This window comes from Muntiacus reevesi, chromosome 10 (genome assembly GCF_963930625.1).
Source record: "Muntiacus reevesi chromosome 10, mMunRee1.1, whole genome shotgun sequence".
Taxonomy (NCBI): Eukaryota; Metazoa; Chordata; class Mammalia; order Artiodactyla; family Cervidae; genus Muntiacus; species Muntiacus reevesi.
The window spans coordinates 79203143-79227109 of NC_089258.1; the positions used below are offsets into that span (position 1 = coordinate 79203143).

The 23967-nt window shown below is 48.3% G+C and overlaps 1 protein-coding gene across 7 annotated transcripts in view; it reads left to right on the forward strand.

Annotated features, from left to right (window-relative positions):
- The window catches only part of PSD3 (pleckstrin and Sec7 domain containing 3), a 475326-nt gene that overhangs the window by 183684 nt on the left and 267675 nt on the right, over positions 1-23967 (forward strand). The gene's annotated exons all lie outside the window — the stretch shown is intronic.

The following is a 23967-nucleotide window of genomic DNA, read 5'->3' on the forward strand; positions in this document are numbered from 1 at the left end:
CAGAGGTCAGCAGCTTGAGCTTTTGTCGTTCAGACGGCCACACTTATTTCTGGGGTATCAATGCTCTGAAGGGAAGTTGGCTGTGCTGTTAGTGTAGAAACAACGATCTGAGAATTCGGCGGCGTTGGTTTTGAAACTTCAAAGGCCAGTCAGTTATGTGTAGAAGAAAGTGTAAAGGCAGTTTTTCTTCTTTTCTGGAGCTGAGGGAACTCCAGCGCCACAGTTCTCTCTGGGAAGGTCTCTGTTCACGTTAGGGGCTTCCCTGGTAGCTCAGACAGTAAGGAGCTACCAGTCTTCCCTGAGACCCTGGTTCCATCCCTGGGTCAGGAAGATCCCCTGGAGGAGGGCATGGCAACCCACTCCAGTGTTCTTGCCTGGAGAATGCCGTGGACAGAGGAGCCTGGCGGGCTGCAGTCCATGGGGTCGCAGAGTCAGACACGACTAAACAACTAAGCCCCTGTGCAGGTTCAGGCCAGGGCACGTGCAGGACGCCTGTAGGGTCAGAGGGTGGACAAAGGCCAAAGTCAGAGTGTGGACGTGATTTCCATTTTTGAGGTGCTTGGAGTTGAAGGGTTCATGGACACCCCCAAAACCGGTGAGAACCCCAGTGCTTGGATGTCTGGAGTAATCAGCTGAGTATGACAGGTGTGTTGGTGAGTGTATATTGCGTAAGCTGGTATTTCTTGCCTTGAGTACAGATAAGTTTTAAATTTTAAGTTCATATTTCCAACATATTATCATGTCATTTATCTTACATAGCCTATCAGCATAGAATTTTTGCCTCTTTCTAAGTGGATATTTGGGGCTTCCCTGGTAGCTCAGCTGCTAAAGAATCCACCTGCAATGCAGAAGACCCTGGTTCTTTTCCTGGGTCAGGAAGTTCCCCTGGAGAAGGGTTGGGCTACCCACTCCAGTATTCTTGGGCTTCCCCAAGTGGACATTTGGCTTCATAACTTTAATAATAAAGGAGAAAGAGAATGCTTGAAAAAAAGGACATGAAGTATGTTTTACGGAAGGCATACAGGCTCAGTGGTTATGAGCCTGGACTTAGGCTTAAGTTTTACCTCCTTTTCTTACAGATTGACTGCTAGTGAATCGCGTAGCCGCGTTTGAACCTCATTCTCTTCATGTGTGTGGTAGGGATGATGACAGGACTTTGAACGCGGTGGGTGGGTGGGTGGTGGTTGTGACTGTTAACGGAGGTGCAGTGTGTGGGAGCATTTAACAGCATTTCTCCTGCATTAATAAAAGCTCAGCGAGTGTGAATAAAGCGTGGCTGTTATTATGTGGAAGTTATTCTTCCCGACATCAGCACGCGAGAGGACTTGGCCTCGCAGGCTGGTGGTCGTGCATGTGGGGTGGTGGTTTGCTCACACAGGAAGCATGTCAGGACTTCCTGTGGGCCTCCAGGCAGCTGCTCTGCAGCGCCTGCCCCTGCCCGTCCCGGCTCGCTCCCGCCAGACACCTCCCATGAAGCCTCTGGTGCAAGGATGGCTGAGGGGGGAAGATGGGCAGTGAGCCCCAAACCATCAGCGCTTGGGGAACACAACTTCATGCTCACGTCCTTGCAGCGAGTGTGTGTTTCGTCGTGGTAGGACGTGGAGAACAGAGCTGCACACGGGGCCCGTGCCCCACGCTGGGGGTGCAGCTGAGACATCGTCGGGGCCTGGGCTCTCCTTCTGGCTCTTTCCACCGGTCAGGTCATGCGTGGCCTGCAGCTCCGCCTGCTCTTTCGGGGTCCTCCTGTATTCCCGGATTGGCCAGTCCTATCTCTATGCTTTAGGAGTTAGTAGCTGTGCAGTTGTGTGAAGCTGCTTAGCTTGCATTTCCTGGGCTGTAACTTGTGGATGATATCTTTTTCTCCATTGTCATTGAAGAGATTAAATGAGATAAAATATGTGAAAATGCCTAGCAACTTTTTGGCTCCTTTAAAAGTTACTCTTTTTTTTTTCTGTTACAGTGAGGTGAAAAATTCTTAAAATTCGTAAATGAATCTCTTTTCCCTGTTTTGCTTTTATAAAGATTTCATGTCTAGATTACTTTTTCTAAAGCTTTAGTAATATAAAAGTGTCAGTTTCCATTTGCCTCCATGATTTTCCAGTGCCGTCTACTATCCTTACAGCTTTTAAACTTCAGTTTGAACTTGTTTTCAAAAATATAAAAGGTATATGTGCTGATGGCAATAATTTACACTGAAGTCCCTTTGGTCCCACTTTGCTGAGGGGACCTCCTGATGCTTCTGAGTGGATTCTTGCAAGGCGTGGTCTGTGCAGCTCTGTGGGGACCGGTTTTAAGCTGCCTGGCAGCGTGAAAGGGCAAAGGACGGAAAATTCTGTGGGATTCGCCAGCTCCCCGAGGCGCACGTCCTGTCTCCAGCTCTGCCGCTCAGCCCTGGCGGGTTGGGAAGCCGCTTGAAGGGCACCCACCTGGCCAGAGTTGTCAAGCGACGGGCCGGCCCTGGCCACACTGTGGTTCCTGCCCTCAGGTCAGAGTTCCTGTGGGTGAGCGAGCCACAAGGGCGCTCTCCTCAGAGGCCGGGCTCCAGAAGCGCCCCGCCCTGAAAGTCTAGGGGAGGCAGAGCCTGTGCCGGGTTCCAGCGGGGATGTCCGCGGTCCAGCGGGAATGTTCGTGACTCTGCAGCTGGCCTGAGGGTGTGGTTCAGTGCCCCGTCTGCTCTACCGCGGGCTTTGGCCTGTTGTCGTTAGTGACGTCGGGTGGAGGGGGCGTAGGAGAGGAAGGTGTGGGCTCCGCTGCCATGGCGGCTGCTCACCAGCTGTGGACCCCCGTTTCTTTAGTTGGAAGATGAGACTGTTGCGGGGGTGAAGGGAAGCGATGCAGGAGAAAGTGCCAGGGGTCTACAGGTCGCTCCGTGGGTGATTTACGCCCCTCCCGTGTCTGGTGGGTGCCCTTGATGCCCCCATCCTCTCTGTGAGCACGTGTGTTCCCCCCGCTCTTCCGAGGTCCCGGCGTGCCTGCAGCCTGTCTTCAGAAGCAGGGCGGGCCACAGTGTCCGTGCTCAGAAGGTGCTTCCACCAGCCGCTCCCTTTTGTTGATTCAGCTGGTGCTCCATGGAGGCCCTGTGTGTTGGCCAGGGAGCCAGGACCGAGGCCCAGAGCACCTCTGCCGGCCCAGCCCTGCGATGGTCCCGAGACCCAGTGACTTCATCTCTTGCTGGTCCGTTTCCTCGTCTGTAAGACATTTGTATTTGGCGTGGAAATGATGACTCTCTTCCTTTCTCTGTCATTTCTCCACCTTGCTGTATCCACCATCCCCTGAACAATTTCTGCTTCCTCTTTTAAACAACTTAAGACAGTTGTCTTCAAGAAGGTAAATAAGTAATGAGCCTGTACGCCAAGCTGAGGGATGCTGTGTTGACTTCTGAGTCCTAAGTGAGGAAAGGGTGACCGAGTATTCAGGGTAAGTATCAAATTGCCCCGCCCCCAGCCGCTGACCTTGACATTGGTTTATTTGGTATTCATCCAGCCCTGGTCACCTTTACTTACGGCTTCCCTGTCTCAGGCGTTTTGTTATGGGAGCTGTGAGTACCTGAAGGGGTGAGAAAAAGGATGCCTGGCAGCTGAAATGGACACCCCCCCCCCCCGCCCCCCACCAAGAAGACCTGGAGAGAATGTTCTTGGGGCTGGAGGGTCATCGCGGAGGGGCGGGGAGGGGCCTGTGGCCAGGCTGCGTGGGAGATGTTCGCATCCTGTGGTTTAGTTCTTCTTCCCGTTCATCCCTCCTGGTTTCCTAAGTTCTTTGTCTGAATATTGCTGAAGAGAGGAGCATAGCTGCCACGTGTGGACATTTTAGTCTGGCTTTCCCAGGACAAGTCTGCGGTTCCGGGTGACAGAATGACAGGGAAACATTTGTATTTCGTTAGTATTTCGCTGCTTAAAAGGTAAACAAAAAGACAATTAAAAACTGTCTCTGCAGCTTACAAATCAGAAGGCTCAGGCCTGGCCGGGCAGTGGAGATGGTCACTGACCCCTGGAACGCATGTCTCTAGTCAGTCCCTTGGGGGAATCCTCAAATGAGCCGGCTCTTAGAGGCTCGTGAGATGTCCTTCTGGTTGAAACACGTCACCCAGAGGATTCCAGCTCTTCTGGCTCCCAAGGCAGTGGTTGAGCCGAGGAACACAGATTTGGTGTGACTGGTGCAGAGATCTGAGTGTGTGACCATGATGGAGGAACCAGCTCTGGACCCTTCCAGGTACAAGTGAGGAAGGATCCTGTCGCTCAAGGCCTGACCCTGCTTTCCGGATTCCGCAGGGTGGGGTCTCAGATGCTGACCTGGCATCAGCTCTGTGACAGGCAGGTCAGTGTCTGTCCGAGTGTCAGATGATTCAGGGCCGCTTCAGGATCCCAGGTGGGCCCGTGGCCCACAGGTGTAGCCGGTAATGGGGAGTCAACCGGAGGAGGAAGTGGGCAGAAGGTGGGCTTTGCCTCGGATTTTCTGGCGTCTTGACCTTGAGGACCCAGGTCAAGGTCCAGGGTGTGGTAAGCAAGCAGTCCAGGGTGCGGTCCCATCCTTGGCTGCGACTTTGAGGTCACCATGGAAATTACAGAGCTGAGCATTTTCCGAAGCTTGAAAATGAAGGAACTCAAAAGTCTCCACCTGGAACACAACCAGAGCACTGCACTTAGCGTAGCGGCAAAACTGCCGAGTCCGCGGCCCCGGCTGCGCTGTGGGCGTCTGTCCTCTCGGGCTCCGCAGGGTGAGCAGTGTGGGCTTCCCAACCCAGTGCTGCGAAAGTCCCCTCTTCTTTGCAAAGGAAAGCGACGTTTTTGCTAACAGACTGTTTCACTGGTAAATGTAGATTGAAATTTGTACAACACGCACGCGCACACACACACACGCACAAACGCACACACGCACGTGCACACACACGCACGCACACACACACACATGCACCCACTCACATGTACGCACACGCACACACACGTGCACACGCACACACACACGCACGCGCACACACGCACACACACACACACACGCTGCCGTGTGCCCGGCTGCTCCTCCTGGGAGCTCTCCCGCCCCATCCCTGTCCCGGTCAGTGGAGCCCTGCCTGCGGCCCCGGCTCTTCTCAGATGCCCTGAGGTCCGTCTGCCCGAGCTGCCCAGGGTGTGGTAAGGATCCGGACCCACCCAGGGCTGGCTGCGGGGGAAGTAGTGTTTATCTTGTGTGGCACTCAGCTTTAGGAAAACAGCGGAGGACACAGCGGTCTCTGCCGTGTAACCAGGTCACCCCAGCTTGGGTAAAGATGAGCGGCACTGTGCAGGAATGCCCAGGACTCAGGGGTCTTTTTCCCGCAGTGCTGCGTGTCACCTGACCGGGAGGGGCCCTCCTGTGCTTCGAGGCCGTCCTTCTCAGGTCTAGCCTCCCCCTCTGCCTTTGGGGCTGCTCCACTCCTCACGGACCTTTTCCCTCCCCACACATTTCTCCAGCCCCTGTTCCGTCTTGCTGAGCAACGGATGGACGGGGCCTTTGAGTGGCTGAGTTGCCATGGCCGTTGTGTGTGTAAGGCCAGCGTGACTCTGACCCGCCGGGGAGGCCTCCTGACCTGTCCATGGAGGGAGGCCTCTGCGGTTGTCCCACGTCTGCTGGTGATGCCGGGGCTGTAGGACCAGCATCGTGCTGGGAGGCGGGCGATGCGGGCTCTGGCCCTAGTTCTATTTACAGAGTCTTAAGCTCATTCCGAGGCCTTTATTTCCTCTTCGGGAAAATGAGATTAAAGTAACTCACAGAAAAAAAAAAAAAAATAAAAAAAAAATAAAGTAACTCACGAAGTGTATTTTCAATTTCCAAAATTCGTTACTTGACTCTATGTTAAAGTGTTAGTCGCTAAGTCGTGTCTGACTCTTTGCAGCACCATGGGCGCCCGTGTCCATGGGATTCTCCAGGCAAGAATACTGGAGTAGGTTGCCATTTCCTTCTCCAGGGGATCTTGCCGATCCAGGGATTGAACCCAGGTCCCCTGCGTTGCAGGCAGATTCTTTACCATCTGAGCCACCAGGGAAGCGTTGGCTCTATGAAATCATACTAATTCTGGCTCCTTAGGTTAGCTCTCTGTGACCAGTTAGGATCTTCTATACAAGAACAGGTTGAAAAGCAGTTAGGAGACTAGAGTTGAAGCAGGTAGAAGAGCTCCCGGGTTGACAGCCATGGGTGCCGCTGGCCGGATGGAGGCTGGATGGATGCAGATGGCTTGAGAGAACCGGTTTCATTCTCCCATTGTCTGCCTTGGGCTGTTTCCACAGCCTGACATTCTGCCCTGTAATTCTCTGGAGGCGATAACCACTGGTTACCCTTCTTCAGCCTGAATTGATTGAGAAGAAGCCCTTATTTTGAAACCCAAATGCACCTCTTCCAGGAAGGCGAATGCAGAGAGGGCAGCAGACTATAATTCTCTTCCCTCGGCTGCAGTAAGTGACTGAAGGTTGCGTCTCCTCCAGCCCTCATCAGAGGGTCCTTATTTCTCACCTGAAAGCAGAAGTGGGAGCCCTGGCAGCTGAAGTGAAACCAGGGTGGAGGAGGTCCCCGTCCACGGGACCCTCTCCTGATTCTCAGCATCCGACGTGTGTGTGTGTGTGTGTGTTGCAAGCGTGTACTCAGGGGCACGTTCCCGCCCTTTGGAGCTGAAGCGGCGTGCAGGGGGCTGTCCCGAGCCTGGGCTTTCTGGTGCCTCTGATTCGCTCTGTGGCCCTGGGCATGTCCCTCATTCCTTTCTGAGCTGACCTCGGGTTTCAAATGAGGGGGTTGGCCTAGCAGGGCAGTATTCAGGGCTTGTTCCAGAGCCAGTGTGTGCCAGGAACTTGAGATGCCCCTCTTCATCTCCAGGATGGGAGGGGGGCGGCCGAGCGGAGCAGGAGGGAGCAGCCAGCCCATGTAGACAGATGCCTCACGTCCAGCCTGGAACCCGAGCGGGCAGGGGCTGTCTCCTGACGTCTGTGCAGCACGAAGTCCCGGTTCCCCCAGGGCGCCTTAGAGTGGACGGTGCCCCTGGTCACGGTGCTGGGTTGCGCATCTATTTATCGAGGCGTCGTAGCCTGAGGTGCCCTGTTAGGAGCGGAGCCGCCCAGAAACAGGAGAGGCCTCCCAGTCAATGGTTCCCTCTTGGCCGTAGCGCTTTTGAACTCTCTATCCCTTCATAATGAGTGTCTCGGTCCAAGGGTGGCAGAGCTGTTTCTGTGCAGAGCTCTTTCTGTTTCCTTGTTTTTCCTGCAACAGAACTCTCGGGGACTCTCACCGCCCAGCCCACGTTAACTGTCTGTTCACATTCAGGTTGAAGACCTGCTAGTGCCTTTGAGCCTTGAGGGGAGGTTTAGCATGAACATCTGTGCTCCTCCAGGGGATCGGCTGCCTTCGCCTTCTCGTTTTAATGGTAGTGCCGGAACATTCGTATTGGATCTGTAAGCCCCAGCGCATGCATTGAATGGCTTATTGAGAATATTTTCTGCTCACAGGGGATCTGAAAAATCTCCTTTTCCCTTCCATACCCATTCAGTCCTGCAGGACAGCCTTAGGGATGCTGAATTGCCCTGTTTAAAATACATCCCAGCTTGGTGAGGGATCCAGGTCTTCCCATCCTGGAGAGACTTTTATTAAGGCTCATCCCACTGATTTCAGTGAAAGGGTTACAGCTGCTTTTAGTCATCTGTGCTATTGGGCAACAGAGATATAAAGGATTTCTTTATATACATTTATCTCATTCAAAACAATAGTTTCAGTATTTCCTCCTGTCACAGTTTTAGACAAGGAGATAGTTTGATTTCACCTGAGTTCCTGTCTTCCGACATTTCCTGGCTGGTGTAGCGATGAGAGTTTGGAACTTGCACCTGTGGGAAAAGCAGGGAGGGTGTCCAGGGAGTCCGAGGAGAGGAGCCCCCCGCCCGCCCGCGGACCCAGCTGGCAGGGAGCCGATGCGGGGATTCCAGCGCCTGCCAGCTTGGCCTGCTTGTCCTTGCGGCCCTGTCCTGTGACCCCGGAAGTGATGGCTGAGGAGGGAGCGGCCACCCTGCTCCCATCACTGCCTGTGGGACCACCACCAGGACTGCGTCAGTGGTGTGTCTGCCCGAGGAGATGGGACAGTCCTGGCCCATTCCCACCTGTTGGCCTCTCCTCTCCCATCTTCGTCAGGGTAGTGTCTGCCTGTAGGTGGACGGCATCACTGACTCAGTGGACATGAGTCTGAGCAAACTCTGGGAGATCGTGAAGGACAGGGAAGCCTGGTACGCTGCAGTTCATGGGGTCGCAGAGTCAGACATGACTTAGCCACTGCAACAACCGCAAGAGGTGCCAAGCTTCTACAAGTACTATAACCTCCAGTCTGAATGGTATTAGTGGGGTACGCCATTTACTGTTGAGGAAATGTGCTAATTTACTAAATACCGTATTTTTATCTCGTGCTTTTTTTTCCCCCTTTGGACAAACTTACCCACAAGTTAAAACTTTATTTAAACAACAAGGTTTTAGAAAATCTAGGCTAGGTTGTGAACTCTCATGACACGCTTTGAGCCTCCCGTGGCTGTACATTCTTAGATTTGAGTGCAGAGTTTTCCCCACCAATTTGGAATGAACTGGGCATTGTATCTGGTTCTGTATGAAACAGTTGTTTCGGATCTGGACTCTGTAATGACATCATTTTCTTTATACCCAAAGTAAATGCTGTTCAGGCTAGATTATTTTGGAATTCGACTGCTCTATTTTTCTCCTGATTAAAATCTTCTGTTGCAAAGGAGCTCCGCTAGTTTCCCTTATAAGTTACTGTTTTTGTGCCTCTAACTTTTATAGTAATAAATCTTATTTTTCCATGAGAAAGCAGCCCATGCTATTTAAGGTGGAGTAGGGGTTGTGGTTGAAATTGCAAACACATCCAGCGTTCTGTTTTGATTTTCTGACTTCAGAGTGTCTTTTCAGTGGAAGTGATCCAGTCTCGATCGTTACTGTCTTCAGCCAAGATAAAGTATACTTTAAGTTGTTTACATGCAAGGCCCTGAAGCAGAGAGAGGAAAAGTGTTAGAGCCCCAGGGAGTCTTTAGTTTTCAAGTTTCTGAGGGAAGATAGAAGTGTATCCACTTTAAATTGTTTTGTGTGGGCATGAAAAAGAAGAGTGGAGAGATGGACATGTAGGAAATTCCACCCACCCTAGAAGCGTCACAGACCGGATGTAGGGCCATTCCTTTCCTTTCTTCCTATGACATCACCAGATTTCAAGAATAATTATTTATATAGTTTTTCCCTGTGCAGATTAGCTTAGCTCTTAGGTGATTATAGATAATCTATATGATTTAAAGTGTATTAATGCAGGTCTTGAGACTTGTGACTTCTCTGGTGGCTGAGAGCTTAAAGCGTCTGCCTGCAATGCAGGAGACCAGAGTTCGATCCCTGGGTCGGGAAGATCCCCTGGAGAAGGAAATGGCTACCCACTCCAGTATTCTTGCCTGGAGAATCCCGTGGAAGGGGGAACCTGGTGGGCTATAGTCCATGGGGTCGCAAAGAGTCAGACACGACTGAACGATTTCGCTTTCACTTTCAATGCAAGTCTTAGGGCTTCTCTGGTGGCTCAGATGGTAAAAGCTCTGCCTGCAATGCAGGAGACCCAGGTTCGATCCCTGGGTCAGGAAGGTCCCCTGGAGAAGGAAATGGCTACCCACTCCAGTATTCTTGCCTAGAAAATTCCATGGACAGAGGAGCCTGGCGGACTACGGTCCATGGGGTTGCAAAGAATTGGACACGACTGAGTGACTAACACAGCGCAAGTCTTACTGTGATTATGCTGACATTCGTAATCCCATCAAACTAGCTACTGGACCTCTTTTAGGGCCAGAACTACCTCTGTGGTGGGTAGCATTGTGTATAGAGTTAAAAGCCTGGTTCTTTACCTGTGAACTTGTCTTCAGAGCCTGGCCTGGCCATGTGCTGACAGCATTACCTTGGGCAAAAAGCCCTCCTTTTTGTCCTTTATGTAGAGGTCACGGCAATACTGACTTCCTAGAGGCACTACCAGGATCAGTTGAGACGATGTTTTGAGTGCTGGACACAGTGTCCGGAGCTAGGAAGTGTGCGGGAGATGTCAGCCGTGGTCAGCGACTCTGCTGTCACCTCCCTGCCAGGTCTTCTCACAGAGTGCGCATGCCTCTGCTGCATCACGCCTTTCACATTAACCCCATCAAGCCCAGAGCTCGGCTCAGCAACCCAGGGCAGGCGTCCATGCCCGCCCCCTTTCTGCTCTTCCGTGCCTTCTGCCCTCTTTGGTGCCCTTCTGTCTGCTGGCTCAGACGGTAAAAGCGTCTGCCTGCAATGCGGGAGACCCGGGTTCAATCCCTGGGTCAGGAAGATCCCCTGGAGAAGGAAATGGCATCCCACTCCAGTATTCTTGCCTGGAGAAGCCCCATGGGCGGAGGAGCCTTGTGGGCTACAGTCCATGGGGTCACAAAGATTCAGACACGACTGAGTGACTAACACTTTCTGTCAGGGGTGCTAGGTGAGCACTGAGGTTATATTTTAAAGCTATTATTAGAAGAGGAAAAAGAACTGCAGATCCCAAATACAGAATCTCTGCAGTATCCTTTCAGGACAAAGAAAGTTAAAAATGCCTCTTTATTGTACAAAGAGAAGAAAAAAGAAATTTGAAGAATGTCTGAGTCTCTTCCTCAGATTTTTTGGTATGGTGATTCTGATTCTTCATCCTGAAAGCTGGCTTATAGAAAACTAACTTTTAATAATGGGTTCCTCTGGGACTTCCCTTGTGGCACAGTGATAAAGAATCTGCCCACCAATGTAGGAGATGCAGGAGATGCGGGTTCAATCCCTGGGTCAGGAAGATCCCCTGGAGAAGGAAATGGCAACCCACTCCAGTGTTCTTGCCTGGAGAATCCCATGGACGGAGGAGGCTGGCGGGCTACAGTCCGTGGGGTCACAGAGTCGGACACGGCTGAGCCAGGCACGAGCATAATCCCTCTGATGATTTTACGTTTTATTAACAACTGTAGAGGAGACAGAGTCTTCTAGAGAGACGCTTCGACAGTGGGAAATCCAGCATGCAAACAGTATCTCCTGATGAAAGTTAGACTAACGGGAAGATTTACAGGTCTCTGCTGAAGTGCAGTCTGTGCCTGGTCCCACGCGTCCTGGCAGAAGGGGTCCGAAGAGGAAGGCTTCTGTGCCTGCACGCCGTACCAGCCTTTTCAGCGCATGGTCTCTCCTCTGACGCGTGCTGTATCTGAAAGCGCTGCTGAGGAGCGCTCATTGACTGAAGAGTAACACAGTCTGTGTATAAGTAAACTGTACCATTTTTGTGAGATCTAACCTCATCTTAGCCGAAAAAATGACTTAGCATTCGACTGTTACTTTAAAAATTTGGTGACATACAAGATTTTAATCAAATCAGATAAATACTTCAACCCCATGTTGTTTGTCTATTTAAAAAATCAGAAATTCTGTATATAACCTAACAAACTACATGCTTACACATGTGTATACATACAAATGTGCATGTGTCCACACATGTACATCTTTGGCTTTGAATGAATTTCTAAACTGATATAAAGTCAAACCTTTCATTTAAACACACACACACACACACACACACACACACACACACACACACACACACACACACACACACACACACACACACACACACACACAGTGTAATCCAGGCTTCTCTCGTAGCTCAGTTGGTAAAGAATCTGCCTGTAATGCAGGAGAGCTTTGAATGAATTTCTAAACTGATATAAAGTCAAACCTTTCATTTAAACACACACACACACACAGTGTAATCCAGGCTTCTCTCGTAGCTCAGTTGGTAAAGAATCTGCCTGTAATGCAGGAGACCAGGGTTCAGTTCCTGGGTTGGAAAGATTCCCTGGAGAAGGAAATGGCACCCCACTCCAGTGTTCTTGCCTGGAGAATCCCCAGGACAGGCTACAGTCCATGGGGTTGCAAGAGTGGGACACAACTTAGCGACTGAACCACCAACTTCATTTTTAAAGAAAACTAAACGAAAAACCCAGATGGCTATGAAAAAGTACCACAAAGTTTTTTCCACTTAAGGCCCTGGTGGGAGCATTTTTTTTTTTTAGATATTTTATTTTATTTTATTTTTTTCAGTGGGTTTTGTCATACATTGATATGAATCAGCCATAGAGTTACACGTATTCCCCATCCCAATCCCCCCACCCACCTCCCTCTCCACCCGTTTCCTCTGGGTCTTCCCAGCTGGTGGGAGCATTTTTATGTCAAAAATAAACTACCTCTATTAGATGGCCTCTAAGCAGTCTCTGCAGCCCAGAGGGATTACAGAAAGGTCTGTGCCTTTGGAAGCACATGGCCTGGAGCGGGTTGGGTTCATGGGGATTCACACAGTGATGCTACAGAGAGTAGCCGTGGTTTAGGTCCAGGGAGCCCTGGCTGTGGGCTAAACACTAGATGGGTGATCCTTAGTCCGCCGGCTCAAGACTCCTTGTATGTCAGCAGTGGATTCCAGGTGCTTCCCCCTTTTTGGAGTCTAAGAATTTTTTTAAAATTAATTTTAATTGGAGACTAATTACTTTACAATATTGTGGTGGTTTTTGCCATACGTTGACATGAATCAGCCACGGGTGTACCTGTGTCCCCCCATCCCGAACCCCCGCTCTCCCCTCCCTCCCCATCCCATCCCTCTGGGTCGTCCCAATGCACCAGCTTTGAGTGCCCTGTTTCATGCATCGAACTTGGACTGGTCATCTGTTTCACATATGGTAATATGCATCAGTTCAGTTCAGTTCAGTCGCTCAGTTGTGTCCGACTCCGCAACCCCATGAACCCCATGAACTGCAGCACGCCAGGCCTCCCTGTCCATCACCAACTCCCGGAGTTTACCTAAACTCATGTCCATTGAATCGGTGATGCCATCCAACCATCTCATCCTCTCTCGGCTCCTTCTCCTCATGCCCCCAGTCCCTCCCAGCATCAGGGTCTTTTCCAGTGAGTCAGCTCTTTGCATCAGGTGGCCAAAGTATTGGAGTTTCAGCTTCAGCTTCAGTCCTTCCAATGAATATTCAGGACTGATCTCCTTTAGGATGGACTGGTTGAATCTCCTTACTGTCCAAGGGACTCTCAAGAGTCTTCTCCAACACCACAGTTCAAAAGCATCAATTTTTCGGCGCTCAGCTTTCTTCACAGTCCAACTCTCTCATCCATACATGACCACTGGAAAAACCATAGCCTTGACTAGATGGACCTTTGTTGGCAAAATAATGTCTCTGCATTTTAATATGCTGTCTAGGTTGGTCATAACTTTCCTTACAAGGAGTAAGTAATATACATGTTTCAACACTATTCTCTCAATTTTAAGTTCTGGCTAAACTGGGAGGAGGAAGGTGAAGTCCGTCAGGTTGTTGGGAAGAGCAGGGCAGGATCCCTGTGCTGCCCGTCTGCTCCTGTGACTAGTATTGGGTTTCTTTATCAGACTTACCTCTTCTGCCCCTGTATTGGTCTTGGGTCCTCTGCTCACAAACAGAGTAGGTTCTGATTAAACAAAAGAAAGGACAGGTGCCGCTCGTTTTAAGCTTTTAGATTCATTCTTCACCCTCCTATGCTGAGTCAGGCAGGGCTTTCCTCCTGGTGCTGTGGTTCATTTTGGTAGATGGCCTGCCCTGCTCTTTCTGAGACTTCCTGAGAAGAGCAGCCGACAAGGGTCTCTCAAAAACCTCAAAGAATTGTGGCCTTCTTCACAGCTGAGTCATCCAGGCATGACTGATTGATACCAGCTGGCTGGATGAAACCCAGAAGAATCCACCCATTCACCAGCATCCTTCCCCCCACCCAGTTCAGACGACGCCTGTACTGCCTGTCTTCCTCACACCTGGGATCCAGGCAACTCTTTCTCTTTATGGCAGATAAGGACAGTTTCTCCATGCTGGTGGGTGTTAAGACGTGTGTGTGTGTGTGTGTGTGTGTGTGTGTGTGTGTGTGTGTGTGTGTGTGTGTGTGTGTGTGTGTGTGTACATGGACTTTTTTTTTCTAAACTAAGAGATTACGAAGAACTCTGTTTTCATCACATGGTTGAAACTAGACCTGCTTTGTCAGAAGCTCTCCTGGGGGTGTCCCAGCACTCCCAAGGGGCTGCTCGAGTGGATCGTCCTCACTGAGAGCACCCCATTCCCGAGCCCACACACAGTACCAACAGGTAGGACATCCAGCTAGTGTGCGTCCTACCTGGCTGCCTTGGGCGTGGCCAGGGCTTCACCAGGCCCTTTAGGTAGTAAGCTTGATTTTTATGTAAGAGCAGTCACGAGACTTATTTTAGTTTCTGTTCCCTTCGTAGGGTCTTGACTATTGCTTTCAAATGTCACACAGTAATCTAGTAACTATCAGGTCTAGTAGACTGCTGTGGAATTTTAGAGGTAGGAGGGACATTCATCTTCCCCTCCCCAGCCCCTGCAGAGTTGTGCAAACGAATGAATATACTGAAGCCGCGGAAGTGAGAGGCGCTTGCCCCAAGCCTCACAGTTAATGATGAGTTCGAAACACGATCTCACCTGGCTTGGCTTCCATGCGTGTCTGTGCTTCTCGCACCTGACCACTGTTGGTGAGTGTGTGTGCGATAGTGCCCCGGACCACAGGTTCCCCCAGGGGGACGGGCCAGTGTGGTCCACAGGGTGGCGTGTGGAACCAGGCCGCCTGGAGACACATCCCAGCTCTGCCATCCTGCTCACCCTTGCCCCAGCCACCCCGTCTGACAAGGGGACGTATTCACGATACCTGCTTCGTAGGGCTGCTATGAAGATCAAATGCTCCGATGCCTGTAAACGTCTCAGAGCTGTGCCTGGAACACTGAAAGTGGATACATACTGACTGTCATTTTGGTCCGAATGATTTGAATGGCCGTGGAGAGGAATTACGCAGAGGCCATTGTGGCCTAAACACATAAATGTGTAGCTCAGCCTGGCAGACCAGTGGGGGATCATTTGGTTCATTTAGCGGCAAAATGTGCCCCGGCTGCCCAGGTCAACCCTGGGAGCCATTGTGTTTGTCTCAAGTGTCTTGAGACATTTTGGCTTAGCCTGACCTCCAGCAAATTTCTTCGAGCCTGTTACTGAGGAGCGATTAGGGAGCCTGTGGATTCGCTGTTAGCATGATACTGTGGGACATTTTCAGGCAGAAGGTAGTCCTCACCAAGTTCTTCTGGTCCGTTCCCTTGGTAGTCACATTCCTCTGAAATAGTGCAGGCCGATTTGTTCACGACCCGGAGGATGAGGAGATCCACAGTAGGTTTCTTCAGGGTCCATGGGATGACTGGTTTCTGCTAAGCTCCAGCCCGTATTTTGTTCCTCAGTGTAATAATGTAAATTATGGTGTGGAGTTTAAGAGCGCGTGGGCGGAGAGAGAGAAGTTTTATGGAACGATGGCCCTGCATTGTCTGTCTGTGTGAATGACATGGGGGTGAGATAACCACAGAGCATTGCTAATAACCAGCAGGTCTGCCAGTCCCCCGCCACAGGCCGTGTGGGCGGCCGGGTGATGTCCCCGCTGTGTCACCGGTGAGGTCCCCGGGCGCCAGTCTCGCCTTGAGTAAGGTCCTCGGGGACAAGCCCGGTGGTCCTTGGGGTTCAGCGTTGAGTCACTTTGCCGTGGGTGCCGCCTCTGAAAGTTGATGTGTTCCAGAACCACCGGAGCTGCAGAACCTCCTCAGGAAGCGGTTTTTCCCTCCGGGTGAGTCGCCCTGGTTCCCGCTCCATTTGCAGAAGCGAGCCTCCTCACGGCAGCCTCCTCCGGGCTTGGCCGTAGCCTGACACCCTCCTTGCCTTTCCGTGCCAAGCGGAGGCGCCACCTTTAAGGGCCCGGAGTTGTGTGGGGAAAAGCAGGCTCGGGGAGTGAGGCGGAGAGGTGATTCTCTGAGAGAGGCCAGGGGACTTTGCCTTTTCACAGAGGCTCTTTAAAAAGGAAACCTCTGCTCTACTGTTTTCGGTCTTTTTTTTAAGGGAAAATACTTTCCCTTAAAAGTACAGTTAGACTTGTGTATAAAAGTTCAGTGGAGAGAACGTATTTGGACTTGGGGTGTCTTTTCTGTTTATGCTCCTATAAAATAACAGTGTCAGAAACTGATGGATTAACCTTCGGGGTTTGTGTTTCTTCTCCTGGTGAGAAGGTTGTTGAGAGAGCTGAGCGCAGAAAGTGGTGTTTTGAGATTTAGTTCCCTTTTCAAGGACCTCTCCCTTCTGTTTGTTTTAAAGTGGGTTTTCAGTTTTCCATTTCTATGATAAGGCCATTTCCTCTGGGTCATTTGTAGAATATTCAGAGACAGATTGAAATTGCTGAAAAACAAACAGGGCCTTGAGTCAAAATATTTTTGAAATGCAGTTAACTGAAATAGGTTGTCAGCCACTGAAAGCTTATATTTGTTTTACTGAACATTATTATTTAAAAAAAAAGTTAAATTTAGGCTTACACATAAAGTTTCCCCAAGTCTTTAGTGTTTTTTTTTTTTTTTTCAGAGACCAGTGCACGTTTATGGAATAATGATGTTTAGACTTAATATCCAGAAGTGCTTATGGAGAACATAGGAACTGAGGAAGGGAGGGCCAGACCATTTCCTTTCCAGGAAACCCATGTTCTCTCACTTGTTCAGAATGATTGGACGATGCAGACCTTTAGGTCATTTTTCACACTTAATGTTTTTTTGTCATACCATGAAGTCATAGCTCTACGTGGCATCAGAACTAAAGCCCTAATATTATTTGCAAAAGATGGTTTGAGAAATGAAAGCCCTGCTCAGGGCTGCAAGGCAACTCCAGGTGTGAGCTCTGTCAGATGGCATTACAGGATTAACTCGCTGGGCTCTATGATTCATCTGATACACGAGCCAACTTAAACCCATTCATAATTGTGCTCCTTATCAGACAGACAGACGGGAGAGCTGCGTCTAAACATGACAGGCACAGAAAACAGTCCTCTCTCATGCCTCTCCCAGAGTGACTCTCCCACCCCGCAGCCACCTGTCTGCCCGGGTACAGCACAGTGTCTGCAGACGAAGCCAGTCGCGGATCTGATTAGGGTAGAGAAGAGTCATCGCTGCTCTTAAGCAACGTGGAGGGTTACTGGAGAACCTCAGAGCTTACCAGGACCCTTTTAGTCTCATTGACTGTGTTAGTTTGGGCTTTTGCGAGTTAAGAATAAGAGTCAGGAACAGTGACACTTTGGTAATCCAACTAAGCGGTGTGTGTGACCTGAAAACCTTCACCGAATCCTAGTTACCTGTGAAACTACACCATTGGGTCAGAGATGGAAGACATACTCAGTTTCTTTTAGAGCCCATTCTGATTTTTATTGAAATTGCTCTGTTCCTCTTGAGGTCTGTGTATACATAGTTACATTTATTTTACCTGGGTAATGTCTTAGATGACATTTATGTAGAAACATTGAGCAGTTCATTGAAATATGTTGTCGTGGTGTAAAGATGTTCTAAGACAACTTGTCTTCCGCAGAGCAGGGGTGTCTCACTGGAGTGCTGGTCCCTGGTCCAGTGAGGGCCCAAGAACTTGCTCATGGCTGATTCAAGAGCATCTCACAATTTCTAGTTCCTGCTTTCTGGATCTTGATTTTCATGTGTTGCATGCTAGCCACTGGGCTTTTAAGATTTTATGTACTATCTGTGTCACTGCTATCTGTGCTGTCTGGGACTCTGTTTTTGGTTTCTGAGCATCTTTCTTCATTCCTGCCTGTAGATCTCTATTCTCTACCTTTCTGTCTTTCTGCATGTGTTGTTAAAAGCCTTAACTCAGATCAAACCAGTAACTAAGAACTTGATTTGAAACTAAGAACTGGAATTGACCCTTGAATAGCAATGGTTTTTTCCCACTAAATACGTACTAGATGTCCCGCAGTTGGTTGAATCCCCGAATGTGGAACCATAGATATGTGGGGCTGACTATAAAGGTTATATGTGGACTTTTGACTGCTTGGAGAGTTGGCACCCCTAACCTTCACCTTGTTCAAAGGTCAACGGTACATTAAAAAACCCCATCCACTTAAAGAGGAGTCTGATTATAGAAAGAAAATACATATTCATTAAAGACAATTTGAAAAGCACAAAAAAGGAAATAATCTAGGAACGATCACCTAGACATCAGTTACTGTTGCCATTTTGGTATCTGCATTTTCAACCTGTGTGTGTGTGAGAGAGCTTCAGGCACAGACACAGAATGTATCAGGTTTGTTTAAAGGAGCTCTTCCCAAAGGCTGGTGCAGACACTGCTGGTGGTACATGAAATAGTTTAGGAAATATGTGAATGAGCATGTTTTGGTAATGGTTCTATATTGTAATATGCATTATAAAATTATAACAACACATCAGACCTATGGTTTTATAGTAACAGTGCCTCTGGACGACCTTCAGAAATTTGGGGTCCTCAGCCCTTCTTCAGGAAAACACCTCATTCATTAGCTGATTTTACTGGGTCTTTGGTATCCAGCACATCAGCACACTGGTCAGCTCTGCCTTCAAAATATGTTCATAATTCACCTCTTCCCCACTCCAAAAGCCGCCAGGATTCCAGTGATCCAGGTCACCATGGTTTATGCGCGTCTAACCAGGGTCCCAGTTCAGCCTCCTGTCAGCCTTTGGTTTCCATCGCAGAGTAAAAGCCCGAGTCCTTACCTGGCCGGAAAGCCCCTGCGCCACCCGCCTTGTCCCTGCCCGCCCCAGTGATTTCGGCACCCCCGCCCCCGCCCCTTCTTGCCCTCCTGCTCTGGCAGGCTGGCCTCTGCCCGTCTTTGGGCACGCCGCGCCTGCTCCCGCCGCGCACTGTCTCCCTGGCTGCTCATCCCCAGGCCCTGCCGCAGCCAGCCCCCGGCTTCAGGCCTGCAGGGGTGCCTTTCCAGCGTTTCGTTGCTGTTCGGTCACTCAGCTGTGCCTGCTCTCTGTGACCCAGTGGACTTTGGCCACCTGATGCGAAGAACTGACTCATTGGCAAAGATTGAAGGCAGGAGGAGAAGAGGACGACCGAGGATGAGATGGCTGGATGACATCACCGACTCAATGGACATGAGTTTGAGAAAACTCCGGGAATTGGCGATGGTCAAGGAGGCCTGGCGTGCTGCGATTCATGGGGTTGCAAAGAGTCAGACACGACTGAGCAAATGGACTGAATTGGACTGCCGCCCGCCAGGCCTCCCTGTCCTTCACCATCTCCCAGACCATGCTCAAGCTCATGTCCATTGTGTTGGTGATACCGTCCAGCCATCTCATCCTCTGTCGTCCCCTTCTCCTCACGCCTTCAGTCTTTCCCCACATCCGGTCTTTTCCAATGAGTTGGCTCTTCCCATCAGGTGGCCAAAGTATTGGAGCTTCTAGTGTTTACCTTCTTCAGGATTCTAACTCCTTCCCTCACAAAGCCTGTTTTATTTATTTTTTTATTTATTTTATTTATTTTTTTATTATATTTCCCTCCTTTTGCCTGTTTTATTTTTCTCCCTAACCATGTCATTAATACGGTTATCTTATTAATGTCTCCTTACTAAAATATAAGCTCTACCAGGCCAGGGATTTTTTTCTTTTTTTAATCATTACTGAATCTATAGCACCTAGAATAGCTCCTCGGCATATAGTAGGCACTCAGTAAAAACTTGTGAAGAGAATAGCTGAAATCCTCCAGACTCAGGGACTAAACCCCCTTTTCTTACATCTCCTGCATTGGCAGGTGGGTTCTTTATCACTAGCACCACCTAGGAAGCCCTGAAATACAGGTAATGGGCTGACTTAATGAGTAATATTGAGTAAATCAGTACCTTTAGTAAGTGATATGCAAAAGTTGTGAACGTGATGAGTGAATAATGTTTGGGAAACACGGATTTAAATAGTTTTTGAGTCTGTTTACTTCGTTTTATTATAAATAGCACTGCAGTAAATATCCTTTAGTAACTTCCTTGTATATATTTGTGTTTATTTCCTTACAATCAGTGGTTAAAAGTTTATCTGCTGCTTCTTAGGATCTCTGTAATTTTGAGACTGACTGAAGCCAGAAATCTTACCAGCTTACACCCGTCTCCAACCTGTAAGTGCCTGTATTTCTTGCTGACCGTGCTGTGCATCATCTCAGCGCCTTTTTGTCTTGGCCAGTTTGATAACTGCAGGAGCTGAGTGCGGGAACTTGCGCTTCATTGTTATCTTCTATGTATAAGCATTTCCCCACACATTTAATTTTGATCTTTTTATCCTTTGTTGTGACTTGCTTGCCCTTGTCTGTTTGGGCTCGCTCTGATTGCAGGGGATTGAAAACCTACATGCGCTGGTTTTATTGAATGGATGTCACAGGCGCTCAAGTTCACGTCCAAGGACAGGCAGGCCTCCGAGACAGGAACGGGAGGGTCTGCTTCCTGGCATGTCCGCTCCCCTGCTTTTCCTTGCCCGCGGGGTTTCCCTCCTCTCGAGGCCTCTGCCCTCCCGTATCCGTGTGTCCCACCTGGCTCTGGTTGGCTGTGTCCCTCAGTTCAGATGCCCGTCACCATCCAGGTGCCAGGGCACCTGAGAGACCCCAGTTTTCAGGAGTGAGCCGGCGGTTGGCTCTGCTTCACTGGGTGGTCACTTCTGGTCCATCCAGCTGAGATTAGGATGGGAGGTTGACTGCTCTGTCCAGGGGACGGGCACGAAGCAGCTTTTCTAGGAAGGATGCAGTGACTCAAATGTTCAGTAACATGTCTTTTGACCATTTTTTCATATGATGTGTTCACCTTTCTCTAAAGGGTACACAGAAGTCCATTACATATGAAGACTAGTTTTGTCTTTTGTCTCGTGGGTGTTTTTCTCTCCAGTTAGCATTTTAATTTTGCTTGATATTTTTGCCATGTAATTAAACCAGTCATTTAAATCATGATTTTTTGCTCCTGTAAAGTTTAGAAATATCTTCTCTATGGGGAAGCTATATTTTCAGCTATACTTCCTCCTAGTTCTCTTTGGTTTTATTTTTTATGTGCCCCTTGAATTACATTAAATTTTAAGGGAATTTGAGAGAGAAATGGCATCTTTGCCTAATTTATTCTAGGAGGATAGTGTTTATTTAGTATTAACTTCTTTCAGCAATAGTTTTATAGTTTGCTTTATTCTAGTTCTGAACATTTGTTAAGTTTATGCCTAGACACTTTATAAGTTTTATTCTTATTTTGAGTAGAATTTTTCTCAACATGCTGTCTAACTTTTCCTTCATGGCTTATTAAAGCTGTTGTTTTTATATTTCTATTTTGTTACTGACCACCTTGCCAGTTCTAATAACTTTTTTATTTAATACTTCTGAGCCTTATATGTAGACAGAACAGCTGCAAAAAATTAATTTTGCTTTTTTCTGTCTCTTCATTTTTTTCTCATTTTATTGTGGTGGATCTTTTAGAAAGAGGAAGATGGTGATTATAATGGAATGCAGGACTTGTCTCATACTGTTGTTTTTGTTAGGAATAATTGTTCTGATTAGATACAATATTTGAGAACATAGAGGTAAATGGAACTAGTGGAAAACTGGTCTTTACCCAAAATGTCATCTCCACTGGTTCGTCTTGGAGCCTGAATGTTTCACTTGTTACTCCCTTTCTGAACAAACCATTGCCTCCAGAAAGTTAAAATGCCCATGTGATCCCTCCATTAGCACATTAAACTTGCTAATATAGCATCATTCACGTGGTTCTCTGATTTTCTGGTAATTGATACATACTAGTCTACTGTTACGGGAAACGAGAAGCAGACCTTAAGCAGATGGGATAGGAAGCGTTTAGGTGGTGAAGGCCGCATGAGCCTCTGTAGCAGGCAGGTGCTCCCTTGGCGCTTCATCGTTCTTTGCTCTGTGTCCTGCGCCGCTCCCACTCGTGCCCCATAAACTCAGCCACGGTGAGCTTCGATTGTTTTCTTCCATGTGTTTTACTCTCTTACTCTGGACTCTCTTGTTCTTACCCCCACACTTAGAATCCTTGTCCTCAGGGTCAACTTAAGTATCACTTTCTCCAGGAGACTGGTTTCCTCACAGGAGCTTATGGTCCTGCCGCGTGCTCTGGATGTACCCTGTATTTTCTTTAAAATGACATTATTATAATTGCTTTTAAAAGTAATCTCTCTCAAAAATTGTTACAGCTATTCAACTATAACCTCAAATTGCAGTGCCAGAGAGCACATCTCCCTTACTGATCGTTGTGTCTGACCCCTAGGTAGTCGCTCAGTAAATGCTTCTGAAATTAATGATGCACAGGGGAAGGGAGGGTGAGCCTGCAGAGAGCTGCCTTGACGGGCAGAAGGAGGGAGTCGGGGAGCCGGAAGGGAGGGCGCACGTGTATGCCTGCGCCAGAAACGCGTAGTTTAACCTGGATCTGAACCTGCACAGAACTGAAAGGAAGGCCTGCCTGCTGTTACTGAACTTGAACAGAGTTCTGAGGGATTTGAAAGGCAGTTTCGTACATGGGTGAACTCTGTGTACCCTTGGACACAGAGAAAAACACAAGCCTATACTTTATGCTTTTACCCTTTAATTTCTTTGCTTTCAGGGTTGAAGTAGTAGAGCCACTAGGAAATTTTTACAGCATCTAAACTGGTATACTGGCTTGTAAAGTTTACAACCCCACCTACAATAAAGACCATATTTAAAAAGCTATAGTGAAAAGAGGCAGTAGGAGGAAAAAACAGGAGTCTGTACCAAAAAAACAGTACTGGGTGCTTTTCCATTGGCAAAAGAAAGTTTGCTTTTGTGAGCCTGGATACTACCAGTGTATAAAAATATTTCTATTAGTAAATAAAGAATTATCATACAGTTTCATTGTTTCTCAAGTTAGAGTACACTTGCATTTCTGTACTTCTGTTTTTATATTACCATTCTGTTATAAATTATGAACTGTGAACTCAGAGCTGAATGTAGAGAGGAGACCAAATGCATTTTTATTATTATTTTATCTCATTTATTCATACTATGTATTTCTGAGGAAAACTGCTCCTTGACGTAATGTTGAAATGAGGGCTGAACTTTGGGGGTGTTAATACTTGGAGTATTAAAAACAAATCTGTGGCAGTTGAGCTGATTTTACATGAAGTTACTACATGACCAATAAATTAAGAAGGTTGAGGTGCTAATTTTGGCAGATTGGGTTGTGCTGATGCTGTGTTTATGTTTAGAGCAGTCTGGCCATTTTTTATCCACTTGAAGTCTTCCTCTGCCCCTGCCCAAGCACTCACACTCCTGCCGTTTTCCTTGCTCCCTGAAGGACGACACTGGCTCACAAACCTTGGTCTCTTACACCCCTGCAACTTGCCGTGCGTCCCCTCTGCTGGGAGAGCCTTTCTGTCATCCTGCCTGCCTGGCCTACACCGCCTTTTGGTTTAGGATTGTGCAGGATGTAATCCGTTAACTCTTGGAGCACTGAGTGCTCTGTGATTTCTGTCTTGTTTGTAGTTGTCTCCACAGAGTTTGTCTGCAATAACCTAGACTTTAAAACCCTTGACCTTGGAAGCTGTGTTTTGCTCCTTATTTGTCTTTATACACATTTTACCTACTGTGAAGTCTGGTGCTCAGTAATTGATCTCAGGGAGGGAGCTTTGTAGGTGGTTAGGCATCTTTGTCCTCTTAAGCCTCTGCTCTTTATTTATTTGTTTAATTGACGTATAGTTGGTTGACAGTGTTGTTAGCTACTGGTGTACAGCAAACTGTACGTATATTTTACACATATGCATATATATTCTTTCTCAGATTATTTTCTGTTATAGGTTACTACAAGATATTGACTGTTGTTCCCTGTGCTATACACTGGCCCTTATTGTTTATTTTATACATAGCAGTGTGTATCTGCTAGCCCCAAACTCCTAATTTATCCCTCCCACCTTTCCCTTTGGTTCTCTAGGTCTGTGAGTCTATTTCTGTTCTGTAAATAAGTTCATTTGTGTCAGTTTTTAGATTCCACATGTAACTGATATATATGACGTGTCTTTTTCAGACTGACTTCACTTAGCATAATTAGTCT